We start from the raw sequence: 25,643 nt of genomic DNA, 5'->3' as shown, positions 1-25,643 counted from the left end.
GATTTTGATAAAAAGAAAGGTAGGCCTAAAAACTCCTGGTACAAGCAAATGCAAAAACACCAGCATTCAGTTGGCCTTAGAAATGGAACAATACAAAACCGGGAGGCTTGCCGCCGATTTCTGAGGTCAACCCGGCGAACCCCACAAGCGGATCACTAGTGTGAAGCAGTAACGTGGGATAGTTATGATCCCCTCGACATCGAGATCATAACAGCGCCGAGAAAAAAGGAAAAAGAAGAAGAAGGCAATATTTGATTTTTCATTTTTATTAAATTCGAAAACAATGAACTTCTTAGGATATTTGCCGATTTGAAAGCTATACGAACATTATCTTTATTTCTTATTGGAGCATTTAACATTCTATTGGAAAGATTTGGAATGTATACAATACTTTTGTATGAAAATGGAGTAACATTTACTACTGAATTTATCTGCAACAATGGATTGAAATATTGATTCAGTAATGTTTTTATTATATTTAAAGGAAATGAATTGGAAAGTAACGTATCCATAATTATTTGTATGTTTTTTTGACGAAAGACAATGTCACTGATATCTAAAACTCTATTAACAAAATTTTGAAAACAACGGCAACACCTACAATATTTGCATACACCTTTTAAAAAAGCCAGAATCTCATTTCTATCTGTACAATTTAAATCCACTAAACTTAATCAAGAGTTTTTGAAAGAATTGTCCTCAACTCAATATTTTGGAAAAAAATGACTTTTTTCAAACTTTTTCGTGGTAAAATATGAATTTATTTAAAAAAAAAAAATTTGGTCAAATATAGGTATAATCAGTTGAATCCCGAAGAGGAAAAGATAATATATATACATTAGGGTGTCCGTTATTTCCCAAAGTGATGTTCACCCCCCAGATCTAAAATTTAGGGCCTAAATACGGGGAATTTAGCAAAAACAAATTTTTTGGGGGTCATTAACCCGTGCCTCTAAGGTCATACTTTCCCCATACAAATTTGTATGGGAAATTTTTAACTCATACATAAAATTTTTTTTCTCTCGAGTTAAATCATCTATTTTTAAAATGTTTGTTGATTCTGGTTGGAAAATAGTTCCTTTAAAAGATTACATTCAAAATTTCCCGTTAAAAATTTTTTTTATATTTTATTTCGGTTTTTGAAATTATTAGCTGTTTTCGTAGTTTTTGCTTTCACCTATCACATAATTTTAAATGTAGATTTATTGGTTTTCAATTCTTTTCAAATATTGCATTCAAAAATTTGTGTATAAATCAAAAATTTTAATTTTTTTAAATTTTTTTTGAAATTTTTGCCGTTTTTATACGTTTAAATTTATTTTTTTCGAACTACAAAAGATATGTTTACAATATTTTTATTGAATTTTGTTTAAAAATTATTCACCTAAAAAATGACATCAAAAAAGTTGCAAACAAGAAAGGGTAAAGTATTTAATAAAATTTATTTAATATAATAACGGCAAAAATTTCAAAAAAAATTTTAAAAAATTAAAATTTTTGATTTATACACAAATTTTTGGATGCAATATTTGAAAAGAATTAAAAACCAATAAAACTGCATTTAAAATTATGTGATAGGTGAAAGCAAAAACTACGAAAACAGCTAATTTCAAAAACCGAAATAAAATATAAAAAAATTTTTTAACGGGAAATTTTGAATGTAATCTTTTAAAGGAACTATTTTCCAACCAGAATCAACAAACATTTTAAAAATAGATGATTTAACACGAGAAAAAAAAAATTTATGTATGAGTTAAAAATTTCCCATACAAATTTGTATGGGGAAAGTATGACCTTAGAGGCACGGGTTAATGACCCCCAAAAAATTTGTTTTTGCTAAATTCCCCGTATTTAGGCCCTAAATTTTCGATCTGGGGGGTGTCACCCCCGAAAACATCACTTTGGGAAATAACGGACACCCTAATATACATATATGTATGTATATTATATAATTTTTCCAAAATATTGAGTTGAGGACCATTCTTTCAAAAACTCTTGATTAGGTTAAGTGGATTTAAATTGTACAGATAGAAATGAGATTCTGGCTTTTTTAAAAGGTGTGTGCAAATATTGTAGGTGTTGCCGTTGTTTACAAAATATTTTTTTTTGTGTTTGAAGTCAATTTGTGAGAAAATTGCATTTATCGCCTAAACGATGGAAGTTTGTACTTCACCTTCATATAGTTGTTTTCCTTTAATTGCCTAAACAATCTTTTGGCATTAGTAAATGTATAAAATTTAAGCAAAATTTTTGAAAAATTTTTTTTGTTCACAAAAATCTTCATTTAAATTTAATTGCGTTTTTGGGTTCGTCTGTCGGGTGTTTGGGCGCGGTTAAAACGTCTGTCATGGGTGTTTTTGCAATCAGGGAGTCAAAGAAAACAGAACGGGACTAATTTTAAGTGGTTACCCCAAGTCCTTGCTTTTTTATTTCGCGATAAAGATCGTGATTTAGGACTCGTCTGGTGGGAGTTTGGGCGCAGGTAAAACGTCTGTCATGGGTATTTTGCAATCAGGGAGACGAGGGTGTCAGGATCCAATTATTTCCAGGTGGTTACCCTCACTAAATCAATTTTCAGAAAAAATGTACTTTTGATGGACTTTTCCTCAGCAAAGGCGCAGACAAATGCTGGCAGACGTTCATTTTCGTCATCACCATGACTGGGACTTATTCTAATATTAATATGAATCGGTTACCTCTCACGCAAAAAACCTGCTCCCGGCTCTTAGACTATGTACTTTAGAAAATTTTATTAAGTAATAAATTACTTTTTTGGAGACTTTATATGAGTTCTTTTAATAAATGATATATAAAGAATATTTTCTTATACTCATATAATGTTGTTTATTTATTAACAAACGTTTTCGAGAAATCTTCTCATCTTCAGGCTTAAGCAAATTATAAATATTATTTTAAAAATTTTTTTAACACAAAAATCAATTTATAGAAATTTCTTAAATTTAAAAAAATTAAAGTAATTTTTAAAAAAGTATCAAATATAAGAAATGTATGAATTTTAATTTGGTTTTAATACAAAATAAGATCAATGAATATATGCGTTTCAGAATTTTGTCTCAAATATGTCTTTAGCTATTAATGGTTTCAAAAAGTATGAAAGGAAGATCGTTCAAATAATTTGTTTTTATTCATATATTATTTGTAGGTACGATGAATATATATTTTTTCGTATGCATTTAATAATTTTGAAGATGAGAAGATTTCTCGAAAACGTTTGTTAATAAATAAACAACATTATATGAGTATAAGAAAATATTCTTTATATATCATTTATTATGTACTTTAGAATGAAATAGAACTTTTTTGAGAAGATTAATTATCACAAAGGGTGCACTATTAAATTTTATGGGAATATTTTACTTATCGCCAAGATCAAAAAGAATTTAGCTAATGTAGATGAAGTGATATTTTCTAGTAAGATGCGATCAACCAACAAAAATACCCTAAGTCATAAGAAAAAGCATTAAATTATGTGATATCAATCACAAAAAAAAAATTATATCTTTCTTGGACCAGAATAGTTTATATCATCCAAATCATTCCAAAAATACCTACCTACTTCAAAAAGAAAAATTCTAGCTCACAAGTGTATGCTTTCAAAATTTATCAAAAACACTTGTTTGAAACATTTTCCACCCTCTCTTTCAAAGAGCAAAAAAGAAATAAAAGAAAAACAAAACAATATCAATACAACCCAAAAAATAAAAAAATCCTCTCGCTTATGTGTGTGTGAGTGTGGTACATGCTCGCTCAGAGTTTTCCAGATGATACGTTGTTTGTTTTTTTCTTCTTCTTCTTCTATTTTCCAACCACCCCCGTTCATTGTCCTTTTTTTCCTCAATTTCTTCTGTCACACGTTTTTTTTTTCCAACAAAACCGAAAAAAAGAGAGAATCTTATTCACATTAGTATTTGTCAATTCTTCATTTGTGTGTACCTATACAAACACATATTCTAAACTCTAAACATGTATTAAAAGAAGAAATAAAAAGAAAAAGAAACTGAAAACTTCACAAAAATAAAGGAGAAGGATATTATAATCTTTGTATCCTTATGGGTTCTTGCCAAGGCTATTGAAATGCCACAATTCAGTCTACAGAAAACGCGTTCGTGAACAAGAAGTAGCCGGTTGTGGCTACACTCTCTCGGCGTGTAAGGTTTTTGTCGGTATGATAAACAAGTGATACACCCTGTTAGAGTTCTGTAAGTGTTTCTTAAATAAGAATTTTTTTGTTGTTTGGTTTTTTTTTATTTTCTAAAAATTCATCTCATCGTTAATTTGCATTTTTAATGTAAATTAATGAACGTCAAAGCAAAAACGATACAAAACTCAATAAAAAGGATAACAAAAAGGATGCGATATATAAAGAAAAAAAAAAATTTGAAACTTAAAATAAAAATTCTCAAACATCCTTAGTCCATTTCTACTACTTATCGATTTAACAAAAGGATACAATACCCGACAGAAAAAAAAACTAAATAAAACAGGATACTTCGATACGAACTCCTTTTTCACTTTTTTGGAAACATTTTTTTTTTTTTGTAATTTGTTTAAAGCGCAACACAAACACCTACGCGTGATTGTGATTTGGATTTCCTCCCCAAAAAAAATTGGGCATCCCCTATTTTTTGTCCTTTTCCTCCAATTTTTGGCTTCTGTTGCTGCTCGTGTATGTTGTGTGTTGTCCCGGTGGTAACTGGTGAGGTTTGAGGTGCCAAAGGACAAGGACCAAGGAGCAAAAGCAAACGAGGGAAGGGGTGGGTGGATGGTGATTTCAAGAAATTAGTATCTACCTGCCTACCTTGTTTCCGAGGGGTAGTTAGTAATCGGTAATAAGCCATTACCCCTCATGAAATATGAATAAAAATATGTATATTGGTGCTCAGAGGGTTGGGGTGGGTTGCTGGGGTGATTTGGGGTTGATCGAATTCACAATTTCAATACATTCCATCAGCTCAACCAACCCCCCTCTCCCCGGTCCCATTTCGGTAGTGGAACACACTAAAACATATCACAGTGGAAAATAGTAGATGAGTTGATGCGAAAGAGAGGATTTTTTTTGCAGCAGCGTGCGGGGTGATGAAGGATATCTATAAAAAAAAATTCTTCGACAAGAACAAGAAAAATACAAAATCAATATACTGTTTTTTTTTTCTTCTTCTTCGTTGTTGTTGTTGGGTTACTGATGATGGCTGGCTGCTGCTTCTGTTGTTATTATTATTACACACTCTTGCACCCCCTTTTTGAATGTTTTGCTTTTGATATACCTACGTACACTTACACGCGTACACATAACTGGAAAATAATATTTTTTGAGTGTCAGAAATGGAAAGAAAAATAATTTCATGCCTTTGCCTCCGAACGGGAAAAATATCAAAAAAAAAAAAAAAAATTATTACTGGCCCTTTTTTTCCCTCTTTTCTTCTCGTACCAAGGCATTATTAGGGGGTGATATAGTGGGTGGCTTGATGATATTTCTTTTTCACCCATTCACGGCGTATAAAGTGTCGGTCTAGGGGTAAAGTTAGAAGGACGAGTGCGGGGATCCGTTTTATACGATATACATACAATTTTTGTTTATTATGGACTCTCGAATACACTTGCAATTTTTTTTTTTAGACTTTTCATTAATTTGTTTTCGGTTTTTTTTTTTTGGTTGGTTGGTCGGTTGGGGGAATTTTTTCGATGGAAAATCGGATTTTAGTGCGTACGGTTTTTGTAGTTGTTGTTGGCATTATTGGGGGTTGATACAAAATGAATTGAATTTTTGGTTTTTGTGCTGGGGGATGGGGTGGGAGTTTTAATGCTATGATGGTGGGGGATGATTTGATGGTGTTTATTGTGTAGAAAAGAGAGAGAGAGAAAGAGAGCGAGCGCGCGCGAAAGTGAGAGTCTAGCCAAAGATGTATGTAGATATTTATGTAGATATAACAGAGAACAACAAAAATATGAAATTAATTTTTCAGTTGGTTGAGAGAAAGTGAAAATGAATAAACGCGCGTATCATTGTGTGTGGGCGGTAGCAGCGTCGTTGTCGTCGACCGCCTAAGATTATAATTAATGAATGTGGTTACTACCTTTATTTTTTTATTTATTTTTATTTTTTTTGTGTCGATTTAATAATGAACTTTTGCATATAGATTGCGAAATTAATCAAAATAACTTAACAGTTAAAAAAAAAAAGTGATGATAATTTTTTTTAAACGTGGAACAATAAAGTGAAGAACTACATACATACATACATGCGTATGATTGTATTTGTGAATTTTGTTTTGATTTTTTAATGACATTTTACAAAAAATAAATAAAACGATAAAAAAGTGAAAATTAAAAAAAAAACATTTCCATAAAATGTGATCAGCCTTAATGAATTAAACAAATATGTAGGTTTTTTTTTTTTTAATATGGATAAATAACATTGTGGTTTGTATTAAACCTTTTGATAGTGTAAAAATAAACCAACATCCTATCTTCCTTTCTTGATACATATTAAAAAAAAGTGTTTAATTTTTGATAAAAGTTTTAAAATCCGAACAAAAAATTATTGTTGACACAAATTTTAGGAAATGGTGTCTTCGTTTTCGAATAATGTGCATGATGTGTTGATTAAAAATGGTTTTTAAGCAACATCAATTATTTAATATTCTATATTTAACTGGATAAGGCATTTTTTTGGAGTACGTTTGGATATTTCTTATTATACTAATCCATGCTTGAAAATAATAAGTAGGTATATAGGTACGCATATTTTAACAACCGCCAGTCTAAGTTGGTTTGGCTTCGGACTTGAAGTTTCATACGAGTTTTTTGGTAATTCACGGAAATATTCAAATATTCTATAGCAACAATCGAATTTACAAGATCAAAATCTTGTATTTTCCATTAATTTTTTACATACTTCCGTAGCGAGAAGTTTTGAACTCGCAGGCACCTACAGTTCCATCAACTAATGTAAATACAAAATATCCTATAGCCTAGAGTTATTATTTTAAACATAGAAGTAGCTAAACCTACGAATATGCAAGAATTCTGCATTTTTTTCAACATACTGGATAAACTTCTGTCAACAATCTACACTCACAAAAATGTCGTAGGTAATATTCTCCAATAGAGCTGTAGCAAATCACTTCAGTAACGAGTAACGAAACGTTATTTTCTAAACAGTATCGTTACTCGTATGTTTCGTTACTGGGTACTGATGTAACGAAACATACGAAAAATACGAGATACGAAACATAAGAGTAATGACGCTATTCCAGTTTCAATTCTAAATGTATGAGACACGAAACGAAGTGATACACTCAATTTGTCGCATTTGCATTTCGCATATAGTATCGGTATCGTTACCGTAAACAGAATGCTAACTCCAGATAATTATCTGGAGTTTACTTTTGTCTCGATAAAAACAGTAGTGCCAAAAGGTAATCGCTGTGTTATGGATAATTTATACAGAAAGTTTTTGGTTTTTCAAAAAATTTGTTTATTTTCCGTGCAAAATTTTCAACACAAAAAAAGCAGAGAAAACGAGGTTTGAAAATCACTCTCAATAAAAAAAATAAATAAAAAATTGTTTGACATGGTTGTATTGAACTGTAAATATTTCGAGATCTACGCTATGTACTTTTCAGATAAGGGTCTTTAAAGAATTGTGATAAGATTACTGAACGGATATAAACATAAAACTACCAAAGTTTTGTCGAAAAATTTGGAAAAAATTCAAAAAAAGTTTCCACGTTTGATTAAAAAAAATCGAAAAAAATTCAATATAGCTACCTTCAAACTCTTATTACATGAGAACGCCGCAACTTATTTTAATGTTTATGGCCTTGTATGTAATGTAGCTAAGATTATACCACAGGTTTTTGGTTTAAAAAAAAAAATAAAAATTTTTAGACCTTTATACCAACTTTCGAAACATACTTAAACTACCAAACATAAAAAACGTAGCAAATACATGAAAAATACGAAACATACGAAAGTAACGAGTAACGATATTATTGATGCTGGTACTAGTATCAAAAGTAACGTATGCATGCGGGTACTCATTTTGTCGTTACTTTTACAGCCCATCTCCAAACTAATATCTAACTGCATCAAACTAACGGAAATAAGCTGTGTTTTCTTGTGCAAACTGAAGGAAAAACAAATTGGAAATGCTCACTGTGTGACTTGGCTTACAAATGTGTTCCATGAAATTTTCCAGGATCTTGTTCACACTGGATTGAGTCTTCCGACTCATTTTGACTGCTTTTTAAATCGAACTTCATGGTGAGAAAAAGATTGCTTAGTTAGTTATGATTTTTGTAATGCTTTAAAAATTTGCGAGCTTTTTTAACAGACTCTTTTAAAATTCCAATTTTTCCAGAACGGTTCAGTTCTTTCTTCTACTTTAAAGGTAGAGCAAATGAGTGAATAGTTTCAAACACCTGCTGATTTCCTTTTTTTAGACAAAAATACATAAATGATAAAAATGGATAAGAAACGTGAGAATTTTTTAAGAATCTTATTAAAACAAATTTGGCTGATCTCATTATTTTACTTAAAATTAAACTTCTATTGCTCCCTTGATATTTCCTTATACATATATGTATGTTTACCTATTTCGAGTAGGACCAACGAGTTTTTTTCAATTTAGCCTCTCAGAAAATGCATTTGTATCCAAAACCATTGCAAGAAAAGATAAGTCTTTATCCTAGCCTAGTGCAATCGGAACGGTATTTGAACACCCCTCTTTTCATATTGCTTTTCTTAGATTTATTTTCTTTGTCACAAAGTCGTGCCGACTTTTCAAAAAAAAACTTTGCACAATATTTTCGAGAATGAGATTTGATAGCCAAAGAAGGTATATAATAGTGTTTCCTCTGCCAGTGAAAGGATATTTTAATCTCTTCTTTAACTGGTATTAAGTAGTATTCTGATTCCTCTGCAATCTTCTTGGTTTTCAATTTAGTCTAAGAATATATGATAATATTCTTATGTGTGAAAAGACAATAAAGTTTTAATCCTTAAATGATAATGATGCGTGACCGATATCACTTTTGAAAAAGGGCTTCTATCATCAACATCAGATCCGTGATATTTTATTATTCAATGTCAGATCCTGAGTGTATTTTGCTGTTTACTGATGAATTCAATGTGATGTTTAACTATAAAATATTTCCTCCCTGTGTGTATCTTCAGTTAGTTCGTACAGAAAATTGGCTTTTTAATTTGGTCGTTCTAAGAGTCGTCAATTGATGACGTTATTTATAAACGTTAAAGTCAAATAAGCCGAATTCATTAGCACCCGCGAGAAAATTTTGAAATTTTGCAAATACCTATCGAGCTCCTTCCTTCTAAATATGTCAACAATATATTACCACTGGTTCCCCATTAACACACAAAGAATACGACGCTTTTTGGTTATACCATACTTTTAGACACCACCTTAAAATTAACTATTTGAGCTAGCAACATCTAGCTTTAGTTTTTGAATTTTTCCATTAGACACTTAAAACCGATAGGTACCTTCCTACTTACTATCGGTTGTAGAAGTGTATTGGAAAAATATTTCATATGTTTTTTTGAAAAAAAAAAACAATACTCTTTTAGTAATCCAGTCAAATAAGGGTTTAACCTCGAAATGAATGCTAATAGGAATTTTTTTGCTCAATATCTTCGTTTTGGCATTCGTCAGATTACCTTGATTTTTGGAATCAGCATTAAAAAATACTTGAAATCATGAATCATATGTGTTTATAATACCATCGTCTATTTATTGTTAATTTTGAAAATCTCCATTTCGCGATTTGACTTTGAAATTGCGACTTGCGGACATGAGATTTTTCTAGTCTTTTGAGGTAAGTTAAAGAATGGCAAAACGAACATATTTCCCAAAAAAAAATTCTATTAGCATTCATTCCTAGGTTTACCCCTTTTTTCACCTTATTTGACTGTATTATAGATCAATTTTCCCAAAATGTGTGTCGTATGTGATATCATACTATTCGGGAATCAAAATTTTTTTTTGGTCCACATAGTTTGAAGTTTCTTCAGTAATAAATAACATAAACAACATAATAAAAAAAAAACAACATAAATAATGTTCAATATTGTCCGAAATTCACGCTTTTGGTAATTTTTAGATTAATTCTCTCTTTATGAAATGTACTTTTGTAAGTCCTTGATTCAAAATGTTGGATCGAAAATGGCAGTTATCAAAAGTCAACACCCAAACAACATGTACAAAAATTGAAACGAATTCAACTTTTAAATGGAAAAACATTAATTGGACTGGAAAAAATATACAGTTTCGACAAAATGTCCGATATTTGAAAAGCATTATATTGTTAACAATGAGGACGTAAAACTTAGGATGTTCATTGCGCCAGATCTATTAACAATTTTATCAAAGACAACAGCTACCACATTTTGACGCACGGTATTCTTAACAGAGTTTACCAGGATAGAAGACTGTCTCTTTACATCGAAATCATATAAAAGAATTTTTTTTATGAACCTGGTTGTGCAAAACTTAAAGTTATTCGCAGCGAAATTCAAATTGAGAGCATCGTAGTAAACTTCATTCGGGGGCATTCAAAATGAGTACTCTCATGCTAGTAGAAAATTATATTTTTTTTTTTCAAAAACCACAACAACATTTAAAAATCTTCAAAATCTTCCCTTCTTGTTTAATCTTACTTATACCTACTTATACAACGAGAACGTGCCTGCCTTATGCCTACAATTTTAACTGTGATTTGACCCTTTCGATTTATACCCTTAATCCAATACACTAACAAATACATAATTCCATTGTTCAATACAAAAATGATTTTTACATTTCATTTGAAAAACCAATTATATTCTAATTGTTGGTCATCGTTTTGAATATTGGGGTGTCACAGACAATATTACCAAAAGGAGTGAAAAAAAGGTAACGCACTTTCCACTCACACGAATACAAACTTAACCACCAGTAAACACAGTGCCCTCATATCAATCATTAGGGAATCCAATTTAAAACGTCACATGTCATGTCAAAATTTCCTTCAAACAACAATAATAGGTACCGTTGTTCGACCAACTGCCAATGGCGAGGCGTTAGTGCATAGGTTTAAACTGCTTGCGTGATGTAAAACTTTTTATTTTGAGGGGTGAGTGACCCTTTTTTCAACATTATACGAATCAAATAAAGTCTATTCAAATGAGTTTCGTGTTATTTAAAAAAAAAAGTGAAATGAAATGTTGAAAACATTCCATCGTATATACCTTATCCAATTGTAGTGTTTTTTTTTTTTTCATTTTTTAAAGCCATCTAGCCATCAAAACAGAACAAAAAAATAACAGTAAGAGCCCTCTTAGCTCTTCTAGAACTCAAATATTATCTTTGAAATGACAAGAATGTAAACATTGTAAAACACCCACCGCAAACGAGTGTATACCAAAATACTTACAACCTCGAGTGTGTGTCAAGCATTTTTCTGTGGGGGATGATTTTTATATTTTTTACTCCATAACAATCCCGCTCTCTCTCTCGTTTGCTTCGTTCGCTCTCTAGAGCAGACGCACAGGCACAAACATAAATCCACGAGGGATGAATATGTATGATGATGAAAGTGAAAGTGGATTTTTGTATATTTGGGACATAAAGAACCTTGACCATTCTCCCCTGGTGCTCGGCTATAGCTTATGTCTAACGCAGTTATGGTATAGAGGGAGCCAAAATCGAAAGCCGGCTTTTTCGGGCTCCAAGTGCGCAGAATCATTTTTTGGGAAGGGAAAGTCATGAAATCAGAGAATGATTTTCACTTTCTATGAATGATGCATTTTAGATGTGGTGGTTATGAACGGTGATTAGTGATGGACGACGACGACGACGAGTCCGTTAAATGACGTCGTAAAATTGCACTTCTATTATGTCGTCTATATGTTAGTTTTGTTGAACATTTTGATGACTGTAGTAAATTTTCTCTGGATGCTTTAGCTTCTGACAGCGCAGTACTTCAACACATAGTAACCACCTCAATGGGCTCTAGTTTCTTTTTTATTATATTCGATTTCCTTAGCAAAAAAGGGATTCACAGACTTATTCGTTTTGTATGTTTGTTTAACTGTGGCATTTAAATTTAAGAGAAGTCAATCAGATTTCATGAAGTAAGAAGTTGACAGGGCTATTTGAAGTTGGCACCCCAAAATGCTAATTTTTTTTTTCAAACCTGCCTGGTTTGATTGCCCAACATTAGCCCAGGATAACTCAACTTTTTTTTTCTTTATTCCACTATTTTTTCAAAAGATACAGGAAAAAACCTTTTTTCATATCAGAAACCGAAAAAATTGTGATTTTTGTTCCTGTGAAAAAATCGTTAGTTTGAAACCGTGGTTTGTTTGCCCAAGGTTAGCCCAGGATAGCCGAACTTTTATTTTCGTTTTCCTACGCTTAGTTTAAATTTATAGAAGAATTAAATTTTGTTCACAACACAAAAAAAAAAAGTACGCATACACCACAGTGACCCTTTTTTAAAATTTATAATTAAGAACAATTAAATCCACTGGTGTTTGCATTGCTCCTCAAACTTTATTTATTTGAATTAAAATTTTTACTTGTTTGAGTGTAGTCCATATAACATTCTTGTTAAGAAGCTTAAGTTGACATTTCACCTTAAAAACCACAACATACAAATATTTTTTCAACTGTAAAAATCATTGATTTTTTTGATTTGCCATGTAAGCCCCTAGAAAAGCTACATGCTTAGTAAAATAATTCCAAACATTTTTCAAAAAGTAACAATAAATATAAAATGGTGTGAAGTGATTTCTTTTTCAGTACACGAAAAAATTTTTTTTTTTCTAATTACCAACTTTTTAAAAATCAAAATTTGTTTTTTTTTTCAGTGTAAAAATTGTCCCTTTTCCATTTTTTCTCAAATTCTAATTCCAAAAAATTACATCACTTTTTTTCGTTAGCCCACCATTAGTTCAAAAATTTTTAAGGAAGGGCTAGCTAAAAAATGTCATGTAATTTGTTGGAATAAGTATAGGTTGTTAGTTGAAAAAAAAATCTAAAAAGGGCAATTTTTACACTAAAAAAAAAAAAAAATCATGTGTGCAATTTACACGTGGTAGAAGTGAAACCTTAAATAATCATTTTTCTTGAAAAAAAAATAGAAAAAATCTACCTATTTTTATTCTATCACCTTCAAATATGTACATGTTTTTTATATGACAACCTATATAAATTTTATATCATCTGAAAGCTTTTTGTCTTAGCTCAAAATATATATATCGATCAGGTCTATGGTCTATCTACAAAAAGAGCTAGAATTTTTTGAACTCGATCAATTTCCATAAAAAAAAGCGAAAAAAACACGGATTTTTATCTTCTCACGCTATTAAATGCATTTTTTCCCTAACAACCTATACAAAATTTAATACCATCTGAAAGCTTATTGTCTTAGCTCGAAATATATACATATCGATCAGACCTATGAGACATCTACAAAAGAGCATTTCTTTTTATGTTCTCATGCTATTAAATCAATTTTTTTGTTTGACATCCTATAAAAAATTTTATACCATGTGAAAGCTTATTGTTTCACCTTGTATAGTGATGTATAAATCTTATTTTAAAGATGTCTACAAGAGAAGTTAGAATTTTTTAAAGTCAACCATGTCGAATTTCCAGACTGAGACTACGGTACTTCCTACACTGGTAGCTGGTCATCGCCTACAGATCTCCACAGGTGTTTTGAGGTATTTTAAAATTTTTTTCAATTTAAGATTGTGTAACTTGTATAGCACGTAACGTTATGTGTGATATATCAAATAAAAGGTTATGTTATCAGCATGCGTATTAAAGTTAAACCAAATTTTTATGTGCACTAGATCAAAAGATATAACGTGTGTTGGAAAAGAACATCTTTTTACCGTTATCTCCGAATTTTGAATATGAAATTAATTGAAATTTTGTACAATTATAATTTATTTAATTACCTATCTACAGTACAAATTTCATTCATCAATCTATTAAAACAAAAAAGTTATAACAAGTTGAAGTCGTGTCGCGTTTTCGTTTCATCTTGTTTCAAATCACTACGATCACTACGATACTACTAATTTTGATATCGATTTTGGTTGCTCAGATATGTATTTTAAATACTGTTAATTTTTCTTGCCCATGATAACACAAAAAAAATGTCAATACTTTTGGCCGGACCTATCTATCTTTATGTATTTTGACGTGCTGAATCCGAATCTGAAGTCAATTTTGCCCAAACACCCTCAAAATTTGATGAAATTTAAAAAAATCATGAAAATTGGGGTTTTTTGCAATAAACTGAAATTTGTTTCTCGAGTAAAAAACCATAACTTCCACAATTTCTTACTGTTTTTAATGAGTAAAAGCTTTATTGATTCAGAATAAATAGAACAATAAAACTGTTTATAAAAAAAAGCTTAAAACGGTCTCCGAATTCTAAAAAACTGTGAAAAAATGTTCTACTTTTTGATTCAGCCCATAAAATCTACACTCAATTAGGTGATTGAGCATAATAAAAAATATTTTCAAAAAGAACAAGTTTTCCTCTGTTCAGAACTGTAAAAAAAATCAGAAAAATGGCTGAGTTAAAAATCATTGAAATCTGAAACCGTCAAAAAACCGTTTTTCAATGTTTTCAGATTTCAATGATTTTTAACTCAGCCATTTTTCGGTCTATTTCTGATTTTGTTTACAGTTCTGAACAGAGGAAAACTTGTTCTTTTTGAAAATATTTTTTATTATACTTGAAATTTTGAGGGTCTACGAAAAAATTCAAGTGCCGAAATATGATGTACTCAGTAATACCTACAACGTCTGCTAGGTCATTTCCAAAGTAATTGACATGATTTTTATTTTGTAACACAGGGTTATGTATTTTTTTGTTGTGATTACAAAATGAATTTTTAAAAAAATAGTTATTCTTTTTAGTAGCCTATCCTGGTTCCCATTAAAATTACAAAACATCATCATTAAAAAATACTTGACTTTTGCTCTCATAATGCCTCACTTACCTCATAACTTACGCAATTTGAATCTTTCGAAAATCATTAAAAACTGTTTCATGCTCAATCAAACGAGGGCTTATGTTGTTTCTTAGAACGGTTTTACTTAAGGGGATGGAACCTATAAATCTAACCGGTTTTTATCCTGAATCCGAACCTTTTCGTCAATTGATAACTCAGTTCAAACATATCGGAAAATAGCTTAATGTCTGATTTACAATGTTGCGAGACGATGAGACGAGTGTGAGACGATATTTTTTCTTGGTCACTTAAATCGTAAGCTATTCGGTAGTGAAGATTTTTTTGGGTAATTGTTTATTTTTGACAGGATATAGAAGAATGTTTGTGAAAAGAAAAGAAATTATTTCGCCAAACATCGCAAACTGGATATCAATTTTACTCTTGCAACGCTCTCGTCTCGTCGTCTCGAAATATTGTGAATCAGGCATGACTGTCATTCTTTTTAACTTCCAACCGAATTTTGAAAATTATGGCTCATCGATTTTAAGAGTTTTTAAAATTTTGTTTCCAAGATATTTTTAGTAGGTACCTCTTACACCCTTATCATTCCTTCTTCCGAGTCACCGAGTACCCAGCCGATTTATAAATAAATTTCTTAGTTATGTATGAATTTTCAAAACCACAAAGGATTCTTAAGAACGATGCATATGAAGACATTTTCAAAAACCTAAACCACATTCTTTTGTTTTTAGACCAAACCCTATTTAAAAGAATTTCATCATTATTAAATCAGTAACGCTCCAAATTCTGATTAAATTAAAAAAAACCCTTCTCTCTTTCAAATATGTTCGCTCCATAAACGTTTTGAATAAATACCTTTATAACTTGCTTATCTAATTCTTTTAAAGGGTAGGTATGTATATAATCACCAGCGAATTAAAAAATTCCTTAAACTCATTTGAATTTGAAATTTTTAATTTCAAAAATTCTTTAAATATTTTCTTATTGCCTCTAAACCTTTTTCGAGTTCTGAATTTTAATAATCCAACTTTTAAGAAATATTTAAGGAAATACAAAAAAAAATTCCTTTGTCTGCATTTAACACCCTTCTCATTATAAGTAAGCTATAGCTTGATGCTCATTAAAATTCTGTTCCGCATCGTACCACACTGTATGTGTACCTACCTACTTACAACGTTAAAATACGCACTTTTTTTCTTCAAAATACCTCCCCCTACAAATAAATAAAATACCAAAAAAAAAAAAAAACTTTATCCAACACTCACACACTTACGCACCTTCAACTGGTACAATACCGCTCTCTATACCTCATACCTATCTATATGTATAATATATATTCTGTACCTTGTATTACTTTTATATTTACGATTCGTTTCAGAAAAAAAAAACCTTAAGATTCGAAGGTGGGGGGGGAGTAAAATTTCTAAGAAGATTTTTTTTCTCAAAAAAAAAAAAAAAAAAATAAATAAAGAAATATTTTCCTTTAACTTAAGAATTTTTCTTCAACGCCAAACCAGCCCCTCTTCTTATATCTGTTTGAAATATACAACAACACAAAACAACTGAAATCTTGAAGCAACCCTGTGCATGTTACACCACCCCCTAGCACCTCCATGCTCCCCGGAAAGTTGAACAAGAACATGTATACTATTCATATCCAGTTACAATATTATTCTGCAAAGTCCTGATATACTGACTTTCATTTATTTATATTTTTTTTTTTTGGTATTGTGTTGTGTTGCTCCTTGTGCGACTTTCCTTTGTGAAAAATACTTTCGAGCATAATTTTTTTTTTTTTTTTTCTTATTTTGGGCAAAGAGACGACCGTCGACCGACGTCGGCGTCGTAGTCGAGGACAAAAAAAAAAAAAAAGACGAAGAATTGTGTGTCTAGGGTAGTGGGTGGTGATGGTGATATGATATTGGTGAGGGGGTAGGTAGTTGGTTGGTGTACAAGATATCTTCAGGTTTGTGGGAGAAGGGAGATTTAAGGAATTTTAGTTTTGGCAATTTCAGGAGCGAATTAGAGGAATTTTGAAAATTTTTCTCAAACATCAAATTCCAAGTCATCTGTTCATAAAATCATACTCTGGAAACTTTAAATTCAGGAAGCAAAACGCTCAAAATCTTCGAAAAAAAAAAACTAATATTTGGAAACCCTAAAGCCAGAAATCCCAAAAATCTAAAAATTCTGAGTATTCTATAGTATAGGAAAGTTAGTAAAAAAAGGCATTTTGTGGAACGAAAAACAGAAAGGCTGAATTTTTCAAATCTGAAAGAGGGGTCTTAGAAAAGCTTAAGTCCTGGTTTTCGTAACGCTACCTCCTGGCGAAATCCGCCATTTTTGAAAACGCGAATCGCTCTAGTTCTCGAAAACTATTGGTTCTAGAGAAAAATAGTTTTGGTACAAAAAAATTAGTAAAAAAACAGGCATTTTGTGGAACGGAATATAGGAAGGCTGATTTTTTTCAAACAAATCTGAAAGAAGGAAAGTTTTCGGGACGCCCCAACCTCTTGACGTAATCCGCCATTTTGAAAAACATTAATTAGTCCATATCTACTAAACTATTGGCTTGACCGAATAAATTACTTTACCAAAGTTGTAATTAATGTGCATTCACTGTTTTTCGGCGATGACAACACTTTTAGGGTTATGTCGTTTAATTTTTTATTTTTTGTTTTTTTTTATTTTACTTAGTCTCTATGATAGTTACATATCTTGTAAGCATCAAATGAAATTCCCTTAAACCGAACAAAATCCAGACAAAAAAAAAAAAAACAAAAAAACCCGAACACACTCAATCAAAAAAAAAAAAAAAAAATACCTCAAACTACAAAAAATATGAAAATTACAAATCCCTTACCTAGCAAAATTTCTAAAAAATCATTACCATTCTTTAGACCATAAAATCTAGTTAACCAAATATTTCGAAAACCGAGAATCAGAAAACTAAAATCTAATTCGGGAAAATTGAAAACATAAATAAAATGCACGACTGGGGTCGCACGTACTTGCTCTTGTAGTTCAAAGTAACGTTATCTAAAATAGCTATTGGAAATTTAAGATTTTGTTAAGTGTCAAGAAAAAAAAAATCAAAAAAAAAAAAAAAATTGCAAGTTAAAAAAATTTAGGTAATTAAAAAAAAATTTTCAAAAACTTTTAAAATTTTTTTTTATATTTGACACTTCAAAATTATGTCTGTAAATTTTAAATAAAATTGACTTATGCTTTGATGAAATATATGAACTTAAAAAATATGTCGATTTTTGACAAACGGTAACGCCATATTTCCGTTCTCCGCATTTTTTGAGAAAAACTAAAAACGCAGTTTTGTTAGAATCAATAAGTCTATTACGTATACCAAATTTAATCGTAATCGTTAGAGCCGTTTTCGAGAAATTTGAAATACCTCGAAAACGTTATATGGGAGATATGCGTTTAAATGGAGATATTAAAAAAATAAAAAAAAAAAACGGGTCTAGGGAATTACACAAAAATCATCTATACCAAGTTTCAAGCAAATCCATCCATCCGTTTAGGCCCTAGCTCGATGTACAGATGGACGCACAGACGCACACACGCACAGACCGACGGACGGCATGACGAAAACCACTTTTTTGATCTACTCCATCATCGTTGTTGTTGGTTTTGATTAAAACCTCAATTTTTTTTTCTACACGAAACCAATACTTGCCCTATAGAGCAAGTAAAAAAACATATGAAAACTTATAACAGAGAAAATTAGATTTATGAAAACTCCAAAATCAGAAAATTGAAAATAACCCAAAAATAAAAATCAAGATATTTTTTTCGGAAAAATCCAACATGCAAAAAGCTATGTTTTTGTCTGAAAAACCCAGAACATTTAGAAATATCGAAAATCCAAAAAAAAAATTAAAACCCGAAATCCGGAAACTAAACCAAATAAAAACCCGAAAATTACGGAAAACTGATCTTCAAAAAAAAAAAAAAAACACCAAAGCCCTTAAACTAAAATCCACACTTCGAAAAATTTTGAAAGTGTAAAAAACATATCTGAAAAACCTTAAATACAGGTAAAAAAAACCCTAAAACTGAAAATCTTCTATCTTAAAAGTACAGGTTTTTTTTTAGAATAGTAAAGAATCCTTATCATAAACACAATACTCCCCAAAAATTTAGAAAGCCAAACAAAATTTTAAAACTGAAAGTACCCAAAATATACCTACCTATAAACAAAAACCCCTCAAAAAAACTATCTATGAAATTGAGATAAATAATTTGGGCTTTTAAAAGTATTTTTTTTTTTTTTTTTCAAATTAAGCTTTTTCAAATCTTGGGTTTCCTTAATTTACTCGTATTCCTAAGTATTTATAGCGCCCCTATTACTAGTTTTAATAGTTCCCAGTGCGTCACTTTATAGTCAACTCCGCCAATGGTCATTTAATATGAACGTGTGGTTGATGCAAAACCCCCGACCTCATTAGTTTTCGGGATGCGAAATACTTTTGGATGAAAAGTAAAAGTTTCAGTTTTGCACGCATTTCCTCTCGCTCGTGCAACATCTACTATCTCATTCTCTTTTTTTTTTTGGTTTTATTTTTTTTTTTATACTTATTGCCTCCCCCTTGGTGTGCGATATTATGTTTTTTTGATTTTTGGACTCCTTGAACCGAAATGAAATAGATGAAAATGAAAACTATGTGCTATGGTTGCCACAAGAGGGGGTGGGAAAGAAAAGAGAACAACGGCCGACGACGGACGATAGTGTAGTAGCAATCTAATGCCAAAGAAGATGGAAATTCAAAGAAAAAGCTGTCAAAAAATATAAGAAAGAAAAAGTGTAGAAAAAGAATTTTCTTTTCCTCGGGAAGGTAGTTTTTCGTGAATTTCTCTTGTACATTCGCAAAAGGAAGATGAGAATTTGAAATGTGTATATTACTTAGTTTCATACACACACACTAACACACAATCACATGAATATGTATAAGTTTTGTGTTGTTTTTATTTTATTTTTTTTTTTGTTGGTTGTTGTTAAAAGAGGAAGAGGATTTTGTTGGGGTGATAGCAAATGTTTTGGGTTTTTGTTGTAAAATCACAGAGAGGTGCCTCGAGGAAGAATATTCGGATTTATCCTTTTTACTCTTGAGGAGGCAATGAAAAAAAAAAAATTCTGACGTAGAAAAAAAATATAACTTTCCTGGTCTTAATTTAATACAACAGAAAATCAGATGACCAGAGGGGAGAGGTGAGTTGGACATTGCCGGGCAGAACGGTGAAAGTAAAGTTTTATCTTTTGATTACATACACTGTACCAGTCAACCATCCAACCATCCCAAAACTCGAACCCGGATCCGGATTCAGAGTATACATCAACGGATATGAGATTTTGTGTGATGGATGCTAAGTCCATGTGTGATAGGCATACGTAAGATTAAATGAGAATCGCAATTTTTTTTTTTTTTGATTTTATTTTATTTTTGTCTTTGGGATTTTTTCTATTTTCTTCGTTTATTTTAACGAATTTTTCTTTTAGTGAAAATGGCAGTGGGTTTGAATTAGAAATTATCTTTTCCCTAGCGTTTGCAAGAAATAAATTAATATAATTATTTTGAGAAGATTTGATTTATTTATGTTTTCGTTTTATATTTTTTTTTTTGTTTAACATTCTAGATTGCATATTTTATTTATGTATAAGAAATAAGATTTACTTTGCAACTAGAATTGTTTTATGTGAAGATAATTTATCTTAATAAAGTTGGGTACTTATGCTCTTAAGTTGTTCTAAAAATCATTTATAAAGTTACATTTCAAGTCAAACGCCAACTTTACACTTACACTTGCATTTAATGCACTGCGGGTGGAGATATTTCCTCAAAAATTTTAACTTGCCCCTTTTATTATTGTAATTTTAATCATTGCGATGTAACTTCCAAAGTTATTATTTCGACAAATCTTACACAAATCTGCATATTTTTAAAAAGCAATTTGTTGTTTTTCTGAGTAGGTACTTATGTTCTTGTAATAGGCGAAATGGGACTTGACGAAAAAGTATGTAGGTATTTTGCTTTAAGATAGTTATGAATTGGAAAAGATTTTCTAAAAAAGGAAATAAAAAGAACAAAACTGCATCGTCGCAGGAACTATGAGTTCTAAAAGTTCAAGTTAATTAAAACTAAATTTGTTTTCTAAATAGAAAAATAGTATATAAAATAACAAAACACGTAAAAATTTTGTTTAAAGCATTTTATTATGATTTTCTTTACATATTTGACTTTTTAAATATAATGAGCGTTGATATTTTACATTTTCCTTAATTAAGGTGTTTTTTTTTCATGTGGGATTTACTAAAAACTGCAGGATTTCGATATTTTTTGCTGTTTTTGTCAATAACTTATATTTATTTCGATTGCAAATAATTCAGCAACCAGACCTCCAAGAATCAGCTATGAATAGAGCTTAAAGACACGTTTCTTTTGATGTCTCACTCGATGGATTTGGAGGAATTTTTCGAAACTGCCCATTTTTTAGTCAAAGGGTTTAGTTAACATTGATTTTTTCTCAAAAATCCGAAAAAAAATTAATTTGTAATTTTTTTACATTAATAGTTCATTATGAACTCGTATTTGTGAACCAAAACTTGTTTGGAGATTTTGATCCGAAAATATCTGCTTCCGAATATAATAGATATCATAAAATGTGTTTAAACTTTTCTTAATAAAATTTGGTGTCATATGAAAGATCACGTTATGAGAAATATGTCCCCCAAATTTGAGCTTAATATGAATAATTGTTTTATTTTTGTACAAGGTCAACCGAATCTAAAAGGGTTTTTTTCTACACATATTTTTAAAAAATCATTTTAAAAAAAATTGTACGTTTGTGCTAGAATTTTTCTGAAACCAGATTTAGATTCAGGATAGTCAAATCTTTCATAATTTCAAAAAAATTATTTGAAGGAGAAAAAAAAGATACATTTTGCAGACCAGTGTTTTTAACAAAGAAAGTAACATTAGTTGAGGTGAACCAAAATATGGGGTTTTCTTAAATCATCGCTAAATGGTATCAATTATGAAGATAGAGTTACTTTAAAGCAATTTTTCGCTGGGAATATAAGCAAGAATGACCCCTTAAATGTTCCTAAACTTATTGCGGAGCACCCTGTTAGGTACCTATACTTTGAAAAATAAAGAAAATCTTAAATAAATTTGAGCTCAAAGAAGATTTGCAATTTGATTTTTTTTTTTCAGTTTTGATTTGTTTACTGAAAAGTGCAAATACTTTTGCGTACAAAAAAATTGTTCAAAGTGAGTCAGTCATTTGGAAACAAATTATAAAAAATGTAAAAAACTGTTTTGTGGGAAGTAGGTAGGTACCACCTACCGCTGAAAACGATTAAACAAAACAAACATTACTTAAAGATAGACCTTTTCGAAAACTAACACTTGAATTTTGTAATCAAAATCGTAGGAAGTCGTTTTTGAAAAAAATAAACTTTTCACAAATTGGTATAGAAGAAACCTGTTTATATAAATCTATTATATATATTAAAGTTTGGTTTTGTTCACGTTCGCTAACCGGCCACACCGACTGACTTATTTTCTTAATTTTTTTTTAAATCAAAGAGGCATAAAAGGAGAAGGTTTAAGGCAAACAAAAATTAAGATTTTATAGGGTGAATTGCGGTTAACACGACATTGAAAAAAGAGGCTATTTTCTAAACGGTAAGTCGTAAAGAGTTGACTTTTTTTAAATGATAGACAAATTTATTCAATAGTTAAAAAAGGTTGAAAAAATTCAAAAAAAATTCAAAACCAAGTTGTGAAGGTTTTTTTTGCAGTCATACCCCTTCGACAAAAGACTAATTAGAGGTACGCAAAATTTTGCACAGAAATTTGAGTTACACCATGAGAAAGATATTAAAAAAAAAATTAGGGGTCTAAAACGGATTTTTTTCATAGCCCCTGAATTTTGAAATAAAAATTTTTGAAAAACAACCTAATTTTTAGGGACATTTTTGAGTAGTCTTTTATTTTTTTGGAATTTTTAAAAGTCAGCAAAAAATCTCAAACTTATAGGAAATATAGGTTTTAATTATGCGCATGCATAAGTATTTTGCATAGGCCATTTTTGCTAAAAGTTTAAAAGTTAACATTTTTAAATTCATTTTATGAATTTTTCAAGTTTTGATCCCCTTTTTCATTTGAAAATTAACTAATTACGTAGTCGAAAATTAGAAATCAATACAAGAAATGGCTGAACGAAGTCCGCCGGGTCAGCTAGTAAAATATAACTCAGCAACCAGGCCTAAAAGAAACTCTTGTGTTTCACTAATGAATAGGGCTTAAAAAGACCTCGCTTTTGATGTCTCATTCGATGGATTTGGAGGAAAATTTCAAAAATGCATTTTTTTTCACTCTGAACATATCTTTAAATTATAACTTTTTTCGAGACTTTGCTTGAAAGTTATCTGCATCTGAAAGTAAGTAAGAAAGTAAGAAAGAAAGTAAGTAAGATGAGTTATATATTAAAAATTGACAAAAAAAATCTCAACAAATTTCGTCTGTAGGTACCTGTTTATAGGTATATTGTTATTATAATTGAATTCAAAAAAAAAAAATCATAATTCTATGTTGAAAATAATTCTTAAATTAAACCTTGCATAATAAAAGGACACAAACAACATGTTTTTTTTTTTTCCACGAAAACGTTTTGTTTTAGACTTTTGAAACGTGATATTTAAGAATATTAATATCTAATATTAGGTATTAAATATCTTAAAATGTTTAACTTCGAACTAATTATAGTTTTTTGTTTAAGCACTAAAAATAAGTTTTTGTTTTAAATTGTTAAAAAAATTATCAGTACCTAATGTTTTAAAAAATATCCAATTAATTTTGAAATAGTTTTCCCTACTTAAACTTCGTTTAAGACGAATTTGTTTCTAACTTGGACTTATTCCTTATTTTTTGAAACCCACTCAGTTTTTCAAAAAACTATCGCTATCACGAAATTTTTTTATGTCAAAATTCTCTCTTACTTTTTCAATTTGTTGCCTTACAGTGTGTATGTTCAAATCTTTAATTTTGCTCTTCATTTTGCCTCTTCGATTTTTGCATTTTCATAAAAAGAGCAAATACCCTGTTCAATGCTAGTCACAATACAAAACTAGTAAGACTTTATAGTAAATTTTTTTAAACAATTTATTTTGATTCTAGTTCGATTTTAACAATTTTTAGTGGAATAGCCTTAATATGCATAATGTACAATAAACAAAATCCAAATTTAAAAAAAATAGTTACATTTTTTTATATTTAAAACTTTTGAATATCTTTTTAAATCAATTTTCTGGATATTGATTTTCTTGAAACTTTAGTTTAAGGTGCTTATTAACAATTTCTAAGAAAATGGCACACGAACTTTATTTTCAAACACAAAATTTTTTAACGACTCGATAGATAGACCATAAGGATTCAACCTCGGAATGAATACTAATACCTACTATACATTTGCTCTTTGCTCAATGTCTTCGTATTCGCATTCTATAACTTACCTCAAAAGTTCTAAAAAATCTCATGTCCGCAAGTTGCGGGATTTACACGGTAAAATTTACAAAATTTAAAATTTTAAAATTAAAATTTCAAAGAATGTTTTTTGTGAAATAATAATTCAAAATGTTTTAACCCTTCTATCATTCAACTATCAACATATATTCAAAAGCTTGTTCATCCCCTTTGATAATAACAGATATTCCCCATCCATACTCGTATACAATTGAACTGTTTTCTGTGCTATTAAAAATTCAATAAAACCAAAGATAACACCGATAAGGGCGAAATCGTATAAAACTAAATGTTTTTAATCATATGCACATTTCACAAATCATACACCATGACAGACTACTACTAGACTATATGTATTGGAATATTATGAATGTATATCGGTTTATAGAAGAGAGAGGGATAGATCTTATCACAAAAAGGCATAACAACAATTTAGATATAGAGGTAAAGGCATTAGTATAGTTGTTATAAATTCGCCCCCTCATCTATCAGCAAGAGGGTTTTCGTTTTATATATTTGTCAGAAACAAGACCATTTGAATTGTCCAAAGTCGAATTGTCCGTCGTCGTCATCTATTATTTGTCCCCGAATCAACTTGAAGTTGACCAAAAGATTCAAAAATTTTCAAAAAAAAAGTCCATGCATTTACATCACTCAACATTGATTCATTTTATCAATAAAATTACTTTTGTTCCGATTTATTCAAAAAAAATAGAAAAAGAAAATAGAAAAAAAAATCTGGAAAAACTCACCCCTAACGTGATATTTTTTTTGTGAGATTATTACAATTTTTGAATGGAAAAAATGTGCAAGGGGCGGAGTTATAGTTTTCCACTTTTTGAGGAAAAACTTATCAGTTGTGAGGTTTTGGGGTGTTTTATCGGTTTTTTGAAATTTTATTATTTTCTTTTTTTTTTTTGTATTGCATTTTGTTTTGTTCCTTGTTGTTGTTGTTGGTAATATCGGCTCTAGAGGGTTCCCTCGCTCATATTTGCCAAAGGAGACTTAAATCAGCGGAGGGCTATTGATTGCGCAGTTGGAATTTTTCATTTCAGTATTTATTTACACTTTTTACAAAAAGGA

General features: G+C 30.2%; 1 protein-coding gene across 1 annotated transcript in view; it reads left to right on the top strand.

The window, feature by feature from the left end:
• The first annotated feature begins 4,116 nt into the window (after window positions 1-4,116).
• LOC129912141 (uncharacterized) overlaps window positions 4,117-25,643 on the top strand; it is a 30,423-nt gene continuing 8,896 nt past the window's right edge. Inside the window, exon 1 of the mRNA XM_055990265.1 lies at window positions 4,117-4,220. The gene's annotated coding sequence lies outside the window, so the exon portion shown is untranslated. The remainder of the gene's footprint in view (window positions 4,221-25,643) is intronic.

The sequence above is a fragment of the Episyrphus balteatus genome, chromosome 2 (assembly GCF_945859705.1).
Source record: "Episyrphus balteatus chromosome 2, idEpiBalt1.1, whole genome shotgun sequence".
In the NCBI taxonomy this organism is placed as follows: Eukaryota; Metazoa; Arthropoda; class Insecta; order Diptera; family Syrphidae; genus Episyrphus; species Episyrphus balteatus.
Note: the sequence above shows the minus strand (reverse complement) of the source record. Positions and strands in the feature narration are given on the sequence as shown.